At 42.3% G+C, this 18,421-nt stretch overlaps 1 long non-coding RNA gene across 1 annotated transcript; it reads left to right on the forward strand.

The window, feature by feature from the left end:
* Positions 1-3,099: 3,099 nt before the first annotated feature.
* LOC114292198 (uncharacterized) lies at positions 3,100-3,986 on the forward strand. The gene is made up of 4 exons (XR_014349893.1): positions 3,100-3,169; positions 3,268-3,474; positions 3,681-3,773; positions 3,882-3,986. It is a non-coding gene; the product is annotated as an uncharacterized LOC114292198 (long non-coding RNA).
* The last annotated feature ends 14,435 nt before the right edge of the window (positions 3,987-18,421 follow it).

The following is an 18,421-nucleotide window of genomic DNA, read 5'->3' on the forward strand; positions in this document are numbered from 1 at the left end:
TTGAAGGACAAGGTTTGACAAATATGCAAGAGAGGCTAGAATCAGAGTTCCATACATGGTTTCTAAAATATGTAAGAGTTATAATTTTTGAACATTATTTGTGTATTGAAATAATGAATTTAAGTGTATGCTAATGCATTTCATATTAACAATGGAATTAGGTCACAAAGCTGCAAGTTGAAGGGACAATGGATGCTTCCAATCAACTTATGAACTTAGCTCGAGGTCCCGATTACCGAGTGACATGCTACAATGGTTGTATCCTCAACGGGATTCGGTTTCGCACTCAAGATTGTGACATGTACCGAAAAACTCAAAATAGTGGCGTGGTTGTGAAGGGAAATCATAAAGGGAAACCTATTGATTTTTATGGTGTTATTAGAGAGATAATTGAATTGAAATATCTAGGTGGGAATAGTGTGTTTCTTTTTAAGTGTAATTGGTGGGATGTTGGTAACGAAAAAATTGGAATAAAAGTTGATGAGTTTAACTACATTAGTGTAAATGTTACGAAGACTTGGTACAAAGATGAACCATTTGTGTTAGCATGCCAAGCGGAACAAGTGTTTTATTTGAAAGATACGAAGTGGGGCAATAATTATCGAGTTGTACAAAGAGTATTACCACGGGCTATTTATGACATCTTAGTGAAAGAGGATGAAGAGGAAGCGGAAGAGGAAGACAAAGACAAAGATGAACCATACCAACAATTTGAGTCGTATGGACTTGGAGATGTGGTGCACATTGATGATCAACCCATAGAATTATGCAAAGAAGACATGGAAATGATATGTGTTGACATTACTAGCGAATTTCACGAGGAGGAACTTGAAGTTGATGATGAAGTGCTCATTAATGATAATAATGCAGATGATGATGACACTAACATGGATGATCAAGTTGATGATGATATGATTGATGATGATAGTGATTCGGAAGATGAAATTGATGAAGATTATATCTATCGATGAATATTTTGTCTTGTTTCCAAATGATTTCCATTTTAACATCATGTAAGATTTATAATTGCTATTGCTTATTTCCATTTCAAGTTTTCTTGTCAAAAAAAGTGTGCTTTGTTTTGTTGCTTATTTCATTTTAATACTTTGTCTTGTTTCCAACGTTATCATATTTGTCCTTTAAGATGGAAAAGCTTGAGAAAAGATACTATTTTGTTAAATTTTTTTTCTCTTATTTGTTTATTTATTTTTTAAAATCTTAGATGGTGGTCTACATAGTTCTGTTTGTGAATTGGATTCTCTATGCTTGTTCATGAGTACCAAATCCATTTGCTCTTTGCGGCTGATAGTGTACTCCAAAAGTTTTTAGTTGTATTGGAAGAGTCTTTAACCAAGTTCTATGTTTATGAATCATTTGAAGCTTTTATGGTTCAATAATTGTTATGATGTATGATCATTTGACTATCAGCAATGAAATGGGCTTTACATTTTTTTTATCATCTATTCAGCCTTTAATGTAATGTTATCATTTTTCAAAACAATTTGACTAATTTTCTTGCGGATTTTAGGGATCTTGCGGATTTTAGGATGGGCATCAATCCTGGACCCTCCATCATGAGTAGAGAGGAATTTGAAACTCGGAAAGCTGATCTATGGAGGAAGCGTGCAATGGAATCTGTTGCTGCAAAGGTACTATCAATAAAGGCCAATTGAAAGGCGTACTTGTAGCCAACAACAGTTGATGACCTAAGAAAATAAATGGATCTATTGTTGTTTTCTGCATTTCAGAATTCATATGAATTGTAATGGCATTGTATGTATTATTTGTTGTTGTTTTGTTATTTATTATTCTCACTTGGCTTTTGTTGTTTTTCATGTGATATGTTCAGGCACCTGCACCTGCAGCTACTGCAGAAAAGGTCCTCAAGAAGAAAAATGCAAAAGCGAGTGTACAGAAGGGAAAAATTCTTGAAGTAGTGAAGGAAGTGCCACTGGATCCTATGGCAAAAAACTTCGCCAAGAAAGGTATGGCAGAAAAAAAAAAAGAAAAAGACAGCTGAAGTGGCTTTGCAACACTAATTTCCTGCACAGACCTGGCCTTTGTATTTCATTTGGAATTTGATATAGTAAAGTAATGTTATGTATTCAGAATTTTCATTTAAAAAGTATTCATAATTTAAAAATGTATAAATTAAATTTATTCTAAATGCAACTCACATTACATTCAAAATAAATTTGAAGAGCCTTGTTACAGCCACATTTTTTTTTATAATATTTTTTATCACTTACTTACAATGAAAGTGGACCCACATGTGATAGCTGTAATCTTACTCAATTATAGTTACAGCTGATCACAAGGATGAAGCACCAGTTCAACTGTTATGATAAAGATATAGGAGATTCAGTCCAAAGTTTTGGAAGTTAGCAATAGAATTGGAAAATAGAGCAGGAAAATGTAGAGTTTATCTTTTTCATCTAAGTAGAAGGCTGCAAAATTTGTTCAGAAACTTCATTTCTATGTAAGACAGCTGAAACCATTTTATATTACTAAACCTACTAAGATCATCATATAGATACACTAGACATTTCTATGTAAGACAGCTGAAACCATTTTACTGTTCTTGTTATTGATTTTTAGAGGTAGAGGACAGGGAGGCTATGTGCCCAACAAATTAGCAGCTACATCTTTTGCATCCACATCTATTCAGTCAATTCCTTCATTTACGTCAAAGTTTGTGCCCCCAACAACATCTGCATCAACATCTGCAGCTGCATCAGCATCAGCATCTATGCATGAAGTTACATCACAAGCCTCATACTTGGATACTTCTAGCACGGATTGTTGTATTGCTGGTAGGTTTGTAAATATTTTAGTTTTATATTCTTTTTTGGTTGGTTGTTTATTCTTTTTATCCAATGCATATGTTAGACATTGATGTGTTTTTTTCCATATGTTGTTTTTAATAGATACAACAGAGCGTAAAAAAGGACGTGGGAAGTCACGAAGCCTTGCATTACTCAAGATAAAAAGTCAAGGGAAGCGATTGGATGTTGAAATTTGTAGGATTACTGGGAATCCTTTGGGACCATGGTCTGATAAATTCATCACCGAGTTGGGGATCGTCACTAGGCAATTTGCCCCACAAAATGTGCCTAAGTGGAGTTTTATTAGCCTCGAGGATAAAGAAACGCTAATTGCATACCTTCGAGTAAGATAGTTTTTTTTTAGTCTAGTTTAATATTCCCTTTTAGTTTATGAATTATGTTGCTTAATGTTTTGAAGTGTTTAATTTTATTGGTATGGCAGGAAGGCTTCATTTTTAGTAATGAACCTTATGCTATTGCTTCTATCCTTGGAATGATGAAACTCCGGTACAAGACCTACCGCTTTAATCTACGCCAACATTTTAGAAGTTTCCCTACGATGGAATCAGCCCTTGCAAACCCACATGAAGATATCGAAAAAGAGGTGTGGCGATACCTGTGTCAATTATGGGATGATAAGACGTACTAGGTAATTGTTGAACACACTTGTAATGCACTTGCACACACTTGTGGTGAGGCTGCAGCTCTTGTGTAGGCTGCTTGTACTGGGTTGCTGATGATGCTACAGCTGCTGCTGTGGTGGAGGCTGCTGCTATGCATGTAGCTGCTGCTGTTACTAAGCATTTGGGCACATGGACTTGATTTCTTCTGAATATATTTTTACACTTCATGCAGGAGAAATGTCAGAAAAACAAGGAAAATCGGTTTGAGCTTAAAGTCCTCCATACAGCTGGCTCAAAGGCATTTAGAAAGGTGCAATACGATGAGGTAAACAGCTGACCTTTAAATCATAGGGTCTACGTGGCACTTTTTTTTATTTCTTTTATTTGGTGATGTATGTACTCCATAGGATACTAACTATAAAGCTTTTGACAGCGAGACAAGGATGGAAAGGAGATTGGACTTGTTGATTTGTATCACAAGACACACTTTAGTCAGAAAAGGCAAGCATGGGTCCATAATGAAGCTGAAATTAGACATGTAAGAATTATTGTATTAGGCAAGCATAGGTCCAAAGGGTGTTACACCTAAGTACAGCTTGAAGCCTCTTGTGTCAAGCCTGTCTGATATAAAGCCTGATATTGATGTTGAGAAAATGCTTTTTTAGATATTTTCTTTGTAGAAACTATTGTATTGTTGCTATTCTTCATTTGAACGTTACTACTTTGATCTGAATTTGGAAACTTTTAGTTTAATTTTTGTCAAATTTACTTTCTATATACTCATTATGGTTTGGGAATAGAGTGGGTTTGATATGTGGATGTCAAATTTTTTTTAATATGATTGGATGACTGTAGACACCCCATTTTTGACAGCCCATAAGACTTGGGCGTTACTGATGGTTTGCTTGGTGATAAAAGGTGTGCAGGGCAAAGGTTCAATTTCTTCGACAATGAGAGGGTCAAATCCCAACTTCACACCCCATTTTGGACCAAAGCTATTTTGAACGGTTTTTAGACCTTAAAACCCTCTCTTTCAAAACATTTTTGAAATAAAGTTTCTGCGTTGTTCCGAGGCTCGCATTTTGTCAAAAAATGCGCTTTTCGATAAACCAAGCAAGGACAAAGTGGAAATGAATGAAAGAGAGATGAAATCTTTGAAAAACCTTTCAAAACACCTTGCTTAGGGGTTCAAAGTTGAAGAAAAGAGGAGAAGAGGGGAGAAGCCAAGTTGGAGAAGAAGATAGGCAAGAATTGCTAAGAGAGGGACGAGCAGTACTCGCTAAATCAAGCTTATCAGTCTATACACTTGGATTTAATCTATGAGACCACCACCATTGGAAAGAAGACTTCCGGGGCTTCATTTTTCACTCAAGAATCTCTTAAATCCGAGACCGGAGGGCGGAGATATGATTGGTTGAAGTTGGGCATCATCCCGGTTGGACCGAAACTGAGCAGCCTTCACTAAAACAAGCATAACTTTTTGTACAGTTATAATTTTGATGCAAGTCTGGTGCCATTGGAAATCTTATTTCCGGGGCTTCAATTTGGACACAAGATTGACCTAAAAAGGAGTTCATATGAAGAAGTTATGCCCGTTTGAAGTTGGACCTGCAGAGCAGATTTTTCCTGCCGACCGACCAAATATATGGCCGACCGGCCAAATAGATGGCCGACCGACCAGAACAGATGGCCGACCGGCCAAATAGATTGCCGACCGGCAGATTAAAGTATCCGACCAACCATTTTTGCTAGCCGACGACCTTCCGGAGCATTCTGCAGATTGAGTGGATTCCAGCTGTGCCAACTGGAGGGCACAGACTGGATCCTCCATACACGTGTATGGAGGATCTTTGCTCTTGGTTTGAAGCTTCTAAGAGAAGCCTTAGTCTCTTGGCTCTATAAAGGAAGCTCTCCTCTTCCTTATACCAGGTTAGAAGAAAACCAGCTGGAGCATTACATACAATCCTCCACATATCTCATCCAAGCCTCCAAACCCTAAAATCCTTGCTCCATTTGCACTACACCCTATAGCACCACACCACCACTTCCATTTCCAGCAGCTGGAGGCTGTTCTTCAAAGCCTAAGGAGCCACAAACTCAAGCCAAGAAGCCATCAAAGTTTGGTCTTCAAGGGTGAGTAGCATTCCCTCTCTTTTGAGCTTTTTCTTGTATCATTTCTTAGCCATATTTGCTTATTGTTTTGGGCTCCGACCCTAACTGAATTTAAGCTCATTTTGAGCCATTTTTCATGTTTCATTAAGGGCTCAACACTGTTTGAGCCCCCCCTCTTGCACTTGCTTCATTGTCCTTCTTAAATGCCATAATCTTGCATGTATTTTTTGGCCTGTGTATGATCTGTTTTAGAGCCTTATGTAAACTGAAAATAGGATTATTTTGAGCCCCTCTTTAACATTGAAGAAGGGCTCAACACTGTTTGGGACCTCCATGTTATACTTGCCTTTATATTCTCTTTTTGGTCCCATTTTTGCATGCCTTGCCAGCCCCTGATGTTGCTGTTTTTGGACTTTGGTCAAAACTAAAAACAGCCATATTTTTCCCCCCTTGTCATGTTTCATTAAGGGTCTTTGGCTGTTTGTTGAATATTTTGTATACTTTGTGTTATAGCCTCTTTCGAGCCTCATCTTGCATGACATTTTGAGTGTATTTATATACTGTTTTTGGGGCTTCCATAAACTGTAAGTAGTCATATTTTTGGCCCCTCTTCAGTGTTGTAGAAGAGTCTTTTTCTTTTTGGGCTTTGTATCTACCCCTTACTTCTTTGTCCATCTTTCGGTCCAATTCTTGCATAAGAGCTTAGCCATACCTATGTTTGTTTTTGGGGTTTTTACAGTGCTTTAAAATGTCATATTTAGGGCCCCTCTTCAATGTTGTTGAAGGGCCCTAACCTGTTTGGGGTCAGCAGCTGTGAGTTGCTTCATTATCTCACACTTAGGGCCATTTTTGCATGCTAGTTTTGCCCTATTTGTGTTTGCTGTTTGACCATGATTTGAACTATAAAAATGATTATTTTGGGGCTGCCTTGCTTCTGTCTTTTCATCTCATGTACAAATTATGCATGTTTTATATAGCTATAGGCCAATGCATGGGCCTAGTTTTGCATTTTGGTTTCATTTCATGCATCGGGTATCATTTCGCCTTATTTCGGGGCTGTTTTGCCCCTCGTTTTGCTACTGATTTTTGCATGTTTGCATATCATATTCCATGTCTTTGCCATGTCTCATTAGAGTGGCATTTCGGTGTATGAGGGTCGGTCCTCGGTTTGCGTGCACGCGTGCACGCATTTCGAGTTGTCTTGTTTTTATCTGATGGCCACTGATGTGGGTGCGGCTGAGGTCCACTCACATTGGTGTAAGCCCATCTTGCATTGTATATGCCATGTTTCAATGCGTTGTGCATGTTATGTTGTTAGCATTGTGTATGCCATGTAGTTATATTGCATGTTTGTATGTTTGCTTGCATGCTTAGGTCGCATGTGCATTGTTGTGCATTGCCTTGCCTCTTGACCAACCATGATTGAGGTTGGGTCCCTTGTATGTTTTGTGTGCATTGCATTTGACTTGGCCATCATGTATCGAAATGCATGATTGGTGGCCCGAGGGTCGAGGGCCATGCTCCCTTGAGTCCATTACATGATAGGGAGTGTGTCCATGCATACATGTGCTTGAAATCCCATGCCATATGCTGTCTGTCCTCTGTTGCTGTCAAAACTGTCTCCTGCAGGAAATTTCTGCCGGCCGGCATAATACATTGCCGACCGGCCGTTGGTGAATGGCCGGTGACTAAATCAGCAGCCGATGGGAATTATACACTGCCGGTGGGAATTTCCCCCAGCCGGTGGTATTCTGCAGTGTGCAAGGAATCTGTCCCAGCATTTTGGCATTTTTCAGAAAAGCAAGGCAGTAAAACAGAGGCAGCAATGGTATGGTGCGGGCTTTCGGGGCGAGACGGATTCGAGCATGCATCATTCGCGCATCCCAAGGCGGAGGCTGTGGCCACCTTCCCTTTTGTTTACATTCATTCTGCTAAGTAAATTAGAAATTCTGTAATAATTTTATTTGCTTATCATTCGGACTGTAATATTTATTTGGTCCCTCCGAGTGAGGACGGTTATGTAATAAGTGTGCGTGAGTGTGTGTATGTCTTCCAACCTCACGTCTTTCTTCCCTTTTATTTACCTGCTTATGGTGGTAGACTAGGGCATATTTAAATTAGCATAACAGTATGATAGCATGCGTGCATCCATACATTTGTCTTACGTGCATCAGGCTTGGCACATCATGCTAACTGCACTTGTATTTCAATTCCAAGTTGAGTACTTGTTAGTTGCAGCATTTCACATGCCATCTTTAGGATAGCCGAGCCTGTTTAGATTGCATCTTTGCATGTGTTGCATTAGCCATTTTTAACATGAACTAGGATCATGCATATGATTACTAACTAGTTTCTGTTTTGGCTCGGAGTACTAGGTAAGCTTTTTATGTTTTAGCATATCGCATGCGTGTGAATGTTGCCATAACAGCATGATTACCATGAGGCTAGCTGCTTATGTGATATAACTGCTTGAATGCCTGTGGATGGAGGTTGAATTACCTAACTTGGAATAATGCATTAAAACTGTGAGTTTTAAGTCCACTAAATAGTGGCAAAACCGTCTTTTATAAAAGCCCACTCGAGGGTGGCAAAACCTGCATTTTAGCTTACTCGCGAGTAGCAAATCACTTTCAAAGCAAAACCTGAAATGTTTTATTCCATTTTGGGCGATTCGGTCTATACTTGTTTGCTGTGCGCATAACATAGTAATTCTAGGCTAATAACCAGAATAAGAACATATAACGTTTTCGAAATCGGATATCATGGTTAGTAGAGGCCGGTCTTCGGACTGGGCGAAAGGGGGTGCTCATAGCTGACCTTCCCCGATCGTACCCAAGCTCCCGAGCCGAGACAACTCCGGTGATGACGGACATGTGGCCTTCGGCACCGAGTCAGGGTTTCCTAAATTTCCCCATTAAAAAATATTTAGGTGGCGACTCTGTATCTGGCAAAGCAGTCCATGTTTGGCACTTCTTTCCTAAAATCTGTTTTCTCAAAACGATTTGCCAGATTTGGACTCTTTGGTTCAAGATTAAGAACCGCGACACAAATCGAGTCCGAACTGTAGTAGCGAAGGCCCCTCGCGGGCGCATGCTACAGTTTCTGGCGACTCTGTTGGGGATTTAGAGAGCTTGACTCAAACTCGTGATATCCTATTTTGATCTCGTTTATGTGTTTCTTTGCATTGCATGTGCATTGGTGCGCCTAGGAACGCAGTGTTTGCCATCTGCCATTCCTGAACGGTTTGTCGGAGGCTTGTCTTGTCAAGGCATGACCATAAGGCTGACCGGTTATGGGCTCTGATAGTATGGGAACACAAACCCCGGTTTTACCGGGGCACCCTTTTTGACCATTCGACCTAGTGCATATTCGGAATCCATAGTGACCATTCCAAACTAGGACAGGTTGCTCACCCGATGTTAGGTTGTTTGAAACCGCTGTGTGCGTAGTGAAACCCTAGTTCCTGACAAAATAGGACAGGGAAACCCTACCCCAACATAGGGGTGTTTTGGCTCTCTCTTACTTGCTATGTGCTTTTAGAGTGTATCTCTACAGGGACGCATATACCAGTTTGCAAGTCTAGGTATCAGGCCTGTGGGCATCAGCATCAGTATTTGGGGGAATTAGTTTTACCCGAGGGTATCAGTTTACAGGCAGATATTTGGGAAACAGTGATCAGTATTGAGTACATTCATCCTAGTATGCTCAAATCCATTCTAGTGAAATCGTGCTAAGATGCTGTCTGTTTTCTCTCTTGCTAGGTAGTCCTGGAACTATAGCTTCAGAAGGCTTCGATATCCCCGGGGTACATTGGACTAGTGTTGATAGACTTTGTTAGGTCAGAAATTCAATTCAAGGGCAACCAGTGTTCTTTCACTGAGGCAAGGTAAAGAAAGGTCGGTCAGGGCTCATCAGTTCATCTAATCCGTCAGTCGCCAGTCACATCACTGTAACAGCGCCCGCGTGGGACCTTGCTACAGCTCAGACTCGATTTGTGTCACGGTTCTAACTCTGAACCAAAGAGTCCAAATCTGGCAAATCGTTTTGAGAAAATAGATTTTTTGAAAGAAGTAGTGCCAAACATGGACTGCTTTGCCAGATACAGAGTCGCCACCTAAATATTTTAAAATGGGGGAATTTAGGAAACCCTGACTCGGTGCCGAAGGCCACATGTCCGTCATCACCGGAGTTGTCTCGGCTCGAGAGCTTGGGTACGATCGGGGAAGGTCAGCTATGAGCACCCCTTTTCGCCCGGTCCGAAGACCGGCCTCTACTAACCGTGATATCGAGTTTTGAAAACGTTTATGTATTCTTATTCCAATTATTAGCCTAAGGTTACTATGTTATGCGCGCAGCAAACAAGTATAGACCAAATCGCCCAAATTGGAACAAAACATTTCATGTTTGTTTTGAAAATGGTTTGCTACTCGCAAGTAGGCTAAAATGCAGATTTTGCCACCCTCAAGCGGGCTTTTAGAAAAGATGATTTTGCCACTATCTAGTGGGCTTAAAACTCACAGTTTTAATGCATTATTCCAATTTAGGTAATTCAACCTCCATCCACAGGCATTCAAGCAGTTATATCACATAAGCAGCTAGCCTCATGGTAATCATGCTATCATGGCAACATTCACACACATGCGAGATGCTAAAGCATAAATACTTACATCGTACTCCGTGCCAAAACAGTAAACTAGTTAGCAAACATGCGTGTCCTAGTTCATGTCAAATTGACTAATGCAGCACATACAGGATGCAATTAAATAGGCTCGGTTAACCTAAGCATGGCATATGAAATGCGATCAGTTGGTGCACGTATTCAATTTGGAATTGAAGTACAAATGCAGTTAGCGTGATGTACCGAGCCTAATGCATGTCAACAAATGCATGAATGCACGCATGCATAGCACAAGGTATGCTAAAGTAAATATGCCCTAATCTACCATCATAAGCAGGTAAATAAAAGGGAAGAAAGAAATGGGGGTTGGAAAACATACACACACTCACCCACACTTATTACATGTTTACTCTCACTCAGAGGGTTCGAATTAATATTACAGTCCCAAAATAATGAACAAATAAAATTATTACAAAGTTTCCTAATTAATTAAAAAAAAAAGAAGCAAAAGAATGGAGAGGGTGGCCACAGCCTCTGCCTCAGGGCGCGCAGATGATGCATGCTCGAATCCGTCCCGCCCGAAAAACCCGTGCTACACTCTTGTCGCCTCTGTTTGTACTGCCTTGTCTTTCTGAAAATTTCCAAAGTACTGGAACAAGTTCTTTGCATCCTGCAGAGCACCACCGGCCAGACAGAATTGCCACCGGCACTCCAAAATTCCCGTCGGCACTTTATCAGATTCATCGGCACTCCAGGTAGTGCCGGTCGGCACTAAATTCTGCCGGTCGGCAGAAACTTCCTGCAACAGACAATTTGACAGCAAACAGAGGACAAGCAGTGCGTAGCATGGAGTTTTTGGACACATGTAAGCATGGTCCTACTTCTTATCATATTTTGGACTCAAAGAAGCATGACTTTCAATCCTTGAACCATCAATGGTACATGGTGGGTCAAGGGACCGAATTTGCCACTTGATATGAAAATGCATGCAACAAACAACATGAAAACCGGGGCCTTATCAAGTTGAAGTCAAAGGTCCCGATGACCGGGGATCAAGGCACATTACATCACTTGAAGTATGAATGGTCCTTGACTCCCGCACTTGGTTTGACACCCCAAACCAAGTAAATCCAATGCATGTAATGCTCACAAGCCTCAAATGTAACATGCCACCAAGATATAAAACACAACAAGCAATATGCAATTATCATGACAAAATGTATGATACCAAGCGCACAAGATACAAACATGATGCAAACATGGAGCAAATTGACCATGGAATTGATGTGCTACAAAGCTTAATGGAACAAATATGCAACAAACATGGAGCAAGCATGCAAGAGGGCTTGAAGTGGCAAAGGGGCAGGCCCTTACCCTTCTCAAAACAGTGGCCAAAAGTGCTTAAGATGATAGACAATCAACTCATGTTAACAAGCAAACTTATGGTCCCAAAGCTAAGGCACAAAAGGAGACAACTTCCCCCCACCAACATGACCATTCATGGCATGATTAAAACAAGCAAAAACAGAATTTATGCATGCAAGATAGGACCCCAAAAACCCCTAATATGGCAACTAAAATAAACCCCATGAAACAAATACACCAAGGCTCATTCTTAGGCATAGGAAGACACATCTTCAAGGCATGAAAGAGGCTATGCATGCACACATACAAGCATGATTCTTGGACTAAAATATGACCCTAGATGATGCCAAATCAAGAGGGTAAACACAACCATGCATGCTAGAGGTCAAAATGCTCAAAGCTTCCAAGCCAAAATACAAAGCAACTCTAACAAGCATGCCAAACATGACCAAGTTGATAACCAACAGAGGTTAAGCATGGAAAAACAATGCTAAATGCTTCATAGAACCAAGCCAACACACACAAGGATCATGGCCTAATCATGAGATACAATTCTAAGCAAAATGGAGCAATACAAAGCAAGTATTACAAGCATACAAGGAGGCCCAAATCCGGCCAAAAACAGAGATCCCACATGACCTAAAAACACCCAAAAAGTTCTGAAATGGAGCAAAAACCAGGCAAGCATGCATGTCACCCTTTTGAGCTCAAAAAGCAAGGAAACAAAACCATAAAGGGAGAGGGGTGTCCCTCCCCTATGCAAGACTTCAAACCATCCTTTTTTACACCAAAATACACTGATTTTTAATGATCAAAAGACCAAAATGCTGAAGTGAACAAAACCTTATAAAAAAGGCACCAAAATAGGCCAAACAAGGCCTATGAGGGTGAGTTTGCAATCTAACCACAAAGTGACCTCAATGAAAGTGTTAGAGCAGGAAAATATGAGCCTTTTTTATGTTATACACAAGAGCCAAAACAATAAACAAAATAGGTAGAAAACCAATGCAAGTTTGGGGAATAAAAGGGAAGATGCTCACCCTTGAAGAACCCTTGAAGAACAAATGGCCTAACCTCCTTCTTTGGATCAAAACCAGTCCAAAACTCAAGAAACAACTCCCCCAAGTCCCTCAATCTCGGACTAAGGTGTAATGGTGTGTGTAATGGTGCAAAAGTAAGGTAAAACACACCTTTTGGGCCAAGAAACACACACAAGAAGGGAGAGGGAGAGAGGTATAGAGATAATATGTATCTATATCTCTAAAGGCTGATTTTTGCTTCTGTTTTTCTAACCTAGAACCAAGAGGAAAGCCTCCCTCTTATAAGGATCCCTCTTGCAAAGCTTATTCAACAAGCTTGGCTAGAGGGAAATCCCTCCATACACGTGTATGGAGGGGAAAGGAGTTGGTGCCAGCTATCACAGCTGGCACAAAATATCTCCATAAAGTGGAGGAACAGTGGTCGGCTGCCCAAAAATGTTATTTCGGCAAAAAACAGTGCCGACCGGCAACAAATTATGCCGACCGGCAATAAAATGTGCCGACCGGCAAACAAAAGTGCCGATGGAAGAAAGAGGCCAGCCGGCGGCCTTCAGCCACTGCCGGTGGTGTGTGGGGCTGGTCTACAAGCCCTGTTCTGTCCTTCCAAGGCAAAACACAAGTGTTCGGTGCAAAACCGGACACTAAACGGCCAAGTTCGGAGATCCTGAGGTAGGGCACGCGAGCCAGGACCTCCGGGAACTCCAAACGAACACAAACATGGATAATCACCGAGTGTTCAAACGGTAACGTCCAAGTCTTGAAGACGGTCAAAAATGGGGTGTCTACAGTTGCCCCTCTTTGACAGAACTCGAAAGTCATAACAATGACGGGAGTGAATGTCAAAGCCCAGAGACGACCCATTTTTGACAAGGCCGAAGACTTAGACAAACAAACAAGACAAATAAGATATGCGCCCGGAGGCAAGGGCAAAATGCAAGACAATGCACGGAGCCGAGCATAACTTATGATCATGCTAAGAAAACTGTAACGAAGCAAACATGCGACAGTTTTAAGCTAGCACACATCGAACTACACCACAATGCAGAAAGGATGTAAGAGAATTATGGAATTCTCAATACGTCTCACTCGGAGGACAATACCTGTTCGGCTCGTCTGGTTGCACCAGCCTCAAATGAACCGTACATACAATATCGTGCCTGAAAAGAAAACAAACTTAACAGGTACAATATGGTTAGCAACATGCGAAGTAGTGTACTCGAAGTACGTGACATCGCAAAGCAAGTGGGGAGCATAACAATGCTGTGGAAACATAAACATGTAAATGGAGCATGCGGTCTACGCTGGTAACGAAATTGATCGTAAGCATGCGGTCTACGCAGGTAATGAAATTTAAACATGCGATCTACGCAATCAAGACATGCGGTCTACGCAGGTATTAGAATTAAACATGCGATCTACGCCATCAAGACATGCGGTCTACGCAGGTAATGAAATTAAACATGCGATCTACGCAATCAAGACATGCGGTCTACGCAGGTAATGAAATTAAACATGCGATCTATGCAATCAAGACATGCGGTCTACGCAGGTATTGGAATTAAACATGCGATCTACGCAATCAAGACATGCGGTCTACGCAGGTAATGAAATTAAACATGCGATCTACGCAATCAAGACATGCGGTCTACGCAGGTAATGAAATTAAACATGCGGTCTACGCAATCAAGACATGCGGTCTACGCAGGTAATGAAATTAAACATGCGATCTACGCAATCAAGACATGCGGTCTACGCAGGAAATGAAATTAAACATGCGATCTACGCAATCAAGACATGCGGTCTACGCAGGTAATGAAATTAAACATGCGGTCTACGCAATTGAGACATGCGGTCTACGCAGGTAATGAAATTAAATATGCGATCTACGCAATCAAGACATGCGGTCTACGCAGGTATTGGAATTAAACATGCGATCTACGCAATCAAGACATGCGGTCTACGCAGGTAATGAAATTAAACATGCGATCTACGCAATCAAGACATGCGGTCTACGCAGGTAATGAAATTAAACATGCGGTCTACGCAATCAAGACATGCGGTCTACGCAGGTAATGAAATTAAACATGCGATCTACGCAATCAAGACATGCGGTCTACGCAGGAAATGAAATTAAACATGCGATCTACGCAATCAAGACATGCGGTCTACGCAGGTAATGAAATTAAACATGCGGTCTACGCAATCAAGACATGCGGTCTACGCAGGTAATGAAATTAAACATGCGATCTACGCAATCAAGACATGCGGTCTACGCAGGTAATGAAATTAAGCATGTGATCTACGCAATCAAGACATGCGGTCTACGCAGATAATGAAATTAAACATGCGGTCTACGCAGGTAATGAAATTAAACATGCGGTCTACGCAAGTAAAGGAACGTACTATTACACAGCATAATCGAAACAATTTGTGGGGCTCACCAAGCATGAAAAGGATACGGGGCGGGACATTCTTCGTACGCATCGAGCGTTGCTTGCAGAAGTTGTGGCCTGAGGTCAACTCAAAGGTTCACGTTTCAAAAGGTGTGATTTCCGTATTGTGAGGGCGTCCAACGACGCGGCTAGCCCAAACAAAGATGCAGAAGGTGCGTTAACCGCAAGGGGGGTTTCACTGGTATCAATTTTGATACTTGGCTACCCTGCCATCCTACGCTTTATTTTCCTTTTTACTAGTAGTTTGAGCACATTGCACTGCCTCAGGCAGGTTTTATTCTCTTTCTCAAAATTCACACACTTTACAAAACATGTGATGGGAATGAAACGAATCATTTTATTCAAAAGATGTTGCATTTGTGGATCTTCTGTGCATCGCATCGCAGGGTTTCACACCACAATGTGAACGAAATTGAACTCATTTTGGAAATTTGCCATCGTAATAATCAGGTAGTGAACCGACTTACAACTCGATAAGCAAAACAAGGATACGACACAACCAAACAAGTGTGAATACAACTCGATAAACAAATCAAGAGCTCAAAGAGAGCGAAATACAACTCGATAAGCAAATGTTCAAAAAACTCGACAAGCAGACAGGCGTGGCTCCGCAAGAGTCTATCGCCGGGGGGGGTTTGGAGGTGGTGCAGTTCCCTACTTCTTAGCATGAACAGCTCAGGAAACCAGAAGGAAGTCCACCGGCACAGTGTAGGGACCACCGGCTGCAAGGAATGGCTACCGGCCGTATGTCTGTTTTGTCGGCAAACTGAGATGGCCGGTCGGCATATCTTTATGCCGGTCGGCATATATTTCTGGCCGGTCGGCACTAAACGAGGGGAACCACCAGAATGTTGACACCTGTCCCCCCACTCAACCTTATCTCCTACAAAAGATCCCAGCTTCGTAGTTTTCCTCATTTTCACACTGATTTGCTCCAATGGAAGAGTTTCTTGCTCAAAATCTCACAGCTTGGATTACTAGCTTGGATGGCTCGGAAAAGGTGAATTTCCGGGGTTTCGGCATAAATGCACTATTCACTCTGGGTCGTACCCCGTTGCATCTCCCGTTTCTTCATGCCGCGGCAAGGTTTTGGAATCCGGTGACACATGTCTTTAGCTTCGCCGGGCAAGAGATGTGTCCTACCTTCGAAGATTTCCGAGCCTTAATGGAGTCCGAGCGCGACGAGGAGCTCCTGCCCCAACTTAATTTTGGTCATGCCCAATCCTTAGGGCGCATGTGCGGACTCAGCATGCGCGATGCTCGGTCTTTGATGGGCGACGGGATGTTAGATATTCCGAGTTTGGCCGATCAATTTTCTGATGCTGGTGATCGCAGCAACCATCACTGGCAAGGCTTCCGGCGACATGCCCTCTGCTTGTGCATGCTGTCCCATTTTCTATTTGTCTCGGGTTCTGGAGGGGCTAGTGTCCGGCTGATTGAGGTTGCCCAAGGCTTGAGAGAGGGCAAGAGCTGTATTGCCATGGTTCTGGCCGAGACGCTAATGGGTTTAGACGCCTTTTACCGTCATGAGACGTGCAGATTGGCGGAGAGTCCACTACTACTACAGGTAATGTTTCCCACCCAATCTCGCGTTTCTGTATTGCTCACATCACTCGGCCCTCGAGCTCAGTCTTTTCTCACAAAACCCCATTCTCACTTTTCTCTCCTCGTACATCTCTTTATTCTTTAATCTCTCATTTTTCAATCCCTCCCCAGGTGTGGTTGATGGATAAATTGCAGGTTGTGGACTCCTGCCCAGCATATTCAGCTCGCGGCTACTTTTTCCGGCATCGTCTAGTTAATGCCTTGGATGAGGAATGGTGGTTCGCTTGGATGTGCCACTTGTCCGCAGACCGTATTGCTTGGCGGTGCCCTTGGTTGAACCTTCCGGCAATGAGTTACAATATGCCTCGGCAGACTGGGATTCAACTGGTCGGTCTCACTCATTGTGTATTCTATTTCCCATTTCGGATTCGACGCCAATTTGGCCATGATCAGACCTGCCCGCCAGAGGGGATAGAGTATCCTGCTGCATTCCCAGCCCGGGGTGCGCAACTTGCTTGGCAGGCCACTGCGTGGAGGATGAGAGAACTCCTGGCCCCCGCTCTTACTTTTAGTTGCACTTTGTCTGACGAGTGCATAGATTGGCTCAATGAAGAAGCACTGATCGGGCCCAGCTTGGCATCAGAGGCTTCGACCAGCTCTGGGAGGGGGCACAGGAACACCTGATTTGACCATGCCCTAGATTTATTGCTTTATTAGTACTTTCAAGTTTTCTTTCCTGAATGTAATAAAAAGCAACTTCAATTGTTTGTAAGAGCAGGAGAACTCTGTTTTGAAATCAATGAAATTGAAAGTTCTGGTACTAAGAATTTTCCACTTTGGTCCGAAAATGGTCGAAGTTGTAAAAAGATTATTTGAACAAAGCCAGCTTATATTAAAACTTCTCAAAAACATTTTTGATGTGGATCAGAACTGGACACGCTTGAGATCTGTCGCTTGAGATGCACAACCCCAGATTCCTGCAACTGGAAAGTTGCCCCTAGTCTGAAGAGCCTCGTAGCACCGCATAACAACGGAAAGTTGCCCCTAGTCTGAGTGGCACTGCACCGGAGATTCCAACGAATGCTGATGGACAAAGATGGATGAGATGATCAAATGGACAAAGTTGATCGGGGAAGTGTTATGGCTGAACTTCAGGATGAAGCTGCCTACGTATCCCAAACATGGGAATCAAGCCTTACGTAGTTCCGGCTCGGGTTCGCTCGAGTATTTTCACTCTCCTTTTGCGCTCTAACTTTTGCCAAGGCCGCCCTTTGCGGGTTTTCAGCCTTGCGAGCTCAGTTTTTATATTTTCTAATTTTTTGTGCTCTAACTTTTGCCTAGGTCGCCCTTTCGGGTTTTCGGCCTAGCGAGCCTCTCAAGGATAGTATTTCTTCAACTTGTCCATATTGATCGGTTGAGAGAATTCTAAGCCATCTAAGTCCATCAGAACCACAGCTCCGCCTGACCAGATAGCTTTGATAATGTAGGGACCAGTCCAATTGGGCCTGAACTTGCCCCTCGGGTCGTGGATGGGAGCTCGGTTGTCTTTGAGTACCAAATCCCCTTCCTTTAGATTTCTGGACTTAACCTTCTTGTTAAAAGCCCAAGCAATCCTGCGCTGATAACTCTGAACGTGGTACAGTGCTTTCAGTCTTCTTTCATCAAAGAGCATTAGTTCCTCGAACCTGCTCTGCTGCCAATCTGCCTCAGCTATCTGACATTCGGCCAATACCCGTAAAGACGGAACTTCAATTTCAATAGGTAGAACAGACTCCATTCCATAAACTAACGAATACGGAGTTGCCCCGGTGGAGGTTCTAATCGAAGTCCTGTATCCCCA

Source organism: Camellia sinensis, chromosome 13 (genome assembly GCF_055761805.1).
Source record: "Camellia sinensis isolate YWXY chromosome 13, ASM5576180v1, whole genome shotgun sequence".
Classification (NCBI taxonomy): Eukaryota; Viridiplantae; Streptophyta; class Magnoliopsida; order Ericales; family Theaceae; genus Camellia; species Camellia sinensis.